Genomic DNA, 2842 nt, shown 5'->3' with positions numbered 1-2842 from the left:
GAGGGAATCTCGCTCTGTTGCCCAGGTTGGAGTGGAGTGGTGTCAGTCTCGGCTCACTGCAACCTCCGCCTCCCGGGTTCAAGCGATTCTCCTGCCCCAGCCTCCCGAGTAGCTGGGATTACAGGCGCCTGCCACCAAGCCCCGCCAATTGTTTATTATTATTATTATTATTTTGTATTTTTAGTAGAGACAAGGTTTCACTATGTTGGCCAGGCTGGTCTCGAACTCCTGATCAGAAGTGATCTGCCCACCTAGTCCTCCCAAAGCACTGGGATTGCCGGCGTGAGCCACTGTGCCCAGTCGGAAGCTTTAAACTCTTATGCTAGGTTGCATTAGGGGAAGTCCAGAAGTGAGAGGCATAGAAATCTAACCTTGAGTGCTTACCAGGTACATATGTGACATAAATAATCCTTGTAACCTTTACATATATAATTATTGCTACAATCCTGAAAGGTAGTTTTTATTACTTCTAGGTTTTCAGAAAAGATCGCAAGTTCAGAGAGGTTAAGTGTCTTCCCCAAGGTCACATAATAGCAATAACAATATGAGAGCAACATTAGCCAATTATTTAGTGCCTACCCCACACCAGGCATATGATTTCTTTTACTCCCCACAGCAACACTTTAAAGTGGTGATCATAATCTTCATTTTAATGATGAGGTAACTGAGATTTGGACAGTGTAAGAAAGGAATAACTAAGAAGCTGCCTGAGGTCACACAGTGAGGTCCTCGTGTTTCCAGTCCCACACTGTTTCCATTCCACCATGGCCTCATGGAGCTGGTGGGTGGTAGAGGTGGGACTCGAGCCCAGGCCTGTGTGACTCAATGTTCTTTCCATTACTGCTGCTGCTTGGCAGTTCTTCCTGAGGACCAGGAAATCAGGAAACCAGGGTCATGTGGTCTTTTGGAGTTCCCCACCTGAGATGATGGCAATGAAAACACCAAGGCAGAAGTCCAAAGGATCCTGGGGAAAATTTGCTCAGGGAAGCACGTGACCAGAGCAGCACTATGGGAACTGCACAACTATATTGCTGTCAGGGGCCCCGGGGAGGGTGTCAGAGGAGCTGAGTCCTGTCTCCCTTCAGTAATTCTGTTTCCCTCACATGTTTCCCTGAAGCTGGTGGGCCAGGATGAGGAATGCAAAGCTCAAAGGGACCTAAAAGGAAAGGTAGATGGAATATTCCTGGCAGTAGATGAGAGAGAAAATTCCAGATAGAAAATTACCAGAAATAAGCAGGGCACAGTGGTGTGTGCTTGTAGTCCCAGCTACCTGAGAGGCTGGGTCAGGAGGATTGTTTGAGTCCAGGGATCTAAGACCAGTCTGGGCACCATAGTGAGACTCCTTCTCAAAAAAGAAAAATTTACTGTAAATATATAAGCTATACCACAGAGTTCCCAAATCATCCAGCAAAGTTCCCCTCACACCCAAAATATAGATTAGTCATAAGTGCCTGGAATAATGCTTTATGTCCCTTTGGGTGAGTCACAAATTTTCTTTTTCACTTTTCTCTTTTAAATTATTAAACAATTATTAAATTGTCACCATCACATATGCCAGGTGGTAAGTTCGCAAACTGGTTGACGTTATGTTTGTTATTTCGAGGTGTAAATTTCATATAAATAGTCTGGTGGGAAAAGATATCAGTTGGGAACTATTTTTTAAAAGCTAATTTGTAAATCACCTTATTTCATTAAGGAGTAACTCTTTTCCTCTCTTCCCACCCCTCCCCTTACTGCCTCTCTTCCTCTGTCCCAGGTCCCTTCCTCTCCAAAAGTGTGGAGCCAGATTCCTTTTCTGTCCTTGTTGGCTGCTAAGACAAAGCTCTGAGCAGCCTTGCCGGAAGGGCTGAAGCTGACCCAAAGGCTGGTCCTCTTTCTTTTTCTCCTCTATTCCCCCTTCTTTCCCACACGTAACCTCACAGTAAGCAGAAAATAATTTCTGTGCTAGGGCCAGAGACAGAGCTTCAGCTTGGCTAGGCTGCCTTACAGTTTCAATTTGATGAAAGCCAATTACACATTTCCTCTGGTCTGTTATTTCAGCTGAAGCCCCGCACAGTTGGCTGAATGGGTCCTTGTTGCACACAAAAGGGAGAAATATTTGTAGGGAAACTAATGACCCGGTTATGGCTGCACCGTCATTTCTAGGCAATTTCCTGGTAAATGGCTCTTTGGAACAGTCTGGTGCTGGAGGCTTCTGTGCCCTCATTTCCTGCTTCATGATTCCTGCTGGGCTCCTGCAGGGTCAGTCTGCCCTGAACAAAGTGACCAGGTGACCTGCTTTCTTGGGAGGAGTTTATACATTTCCCATCCCCTTTTCTTTCTGCCACTTGCCTTTTTCTTGTCCTCCTTTTATTCCTAAAAATAACCATTAATGCCTGTTAACATTGCAGTGATAACTAACACAGGATTTGGACCTCAGGGCACTCAGTCTTGAATGGAGGTAGACTTGTGTAACTCCTTTCTGCAGCCGTACTTTCCAAATAAAATAACTCAAATCCCTATCTTACATCATCGTTGAGACTCCAGATGTAAGGGACAGAAATTGTTATCCAAAATGGAAAAAGGATTTTTATTGGAGCACACAATAAGAAAGTCCAGGGGTAGTCTGACCTCAGATGAGGCTTGATCAGTTTTCTCAAAAATGTTACCAAGACCACCAGGTTTCTTCCTTCCTTCCTTCCTTCCTTCCTTCCTTCCTCCCTCCCTCCCTCCCTCCCTTTCTTTCTTTCTTTCTCTTTCTCTCTTTCTCTCTTTTTCTTTCTTTCTTTCTTTCTTTCTTTCTTTCTTTCTTTCTTTCTTTCTTTCTTTCTTTCTTCTTTCTTTCTCTTCCTTTCTTTCTCTC

This window comes from Mandrillus leucophaeus, unplaced genomic scaffold (genome assembly GCF_000951045.1).
Source record: "Mandrillus leucophaeus isolate KB7577 unplaced genomic scaffold, Mleu.le_1.0 Scaffold64, whole genome shotgun sequence".
NCBI classification, from domain to species: domain Eukaryota; kingdom Metazoa; phylum Chordata; class Mammalia; order Primates; family Cercopithecidae; genus Mandrillus; species Mandrillus leucophaeus.
The sequence above is the reverse complement of the archived record's forward strand: the minus strand, read 5'-3'. Positions refer to the sequence as shown.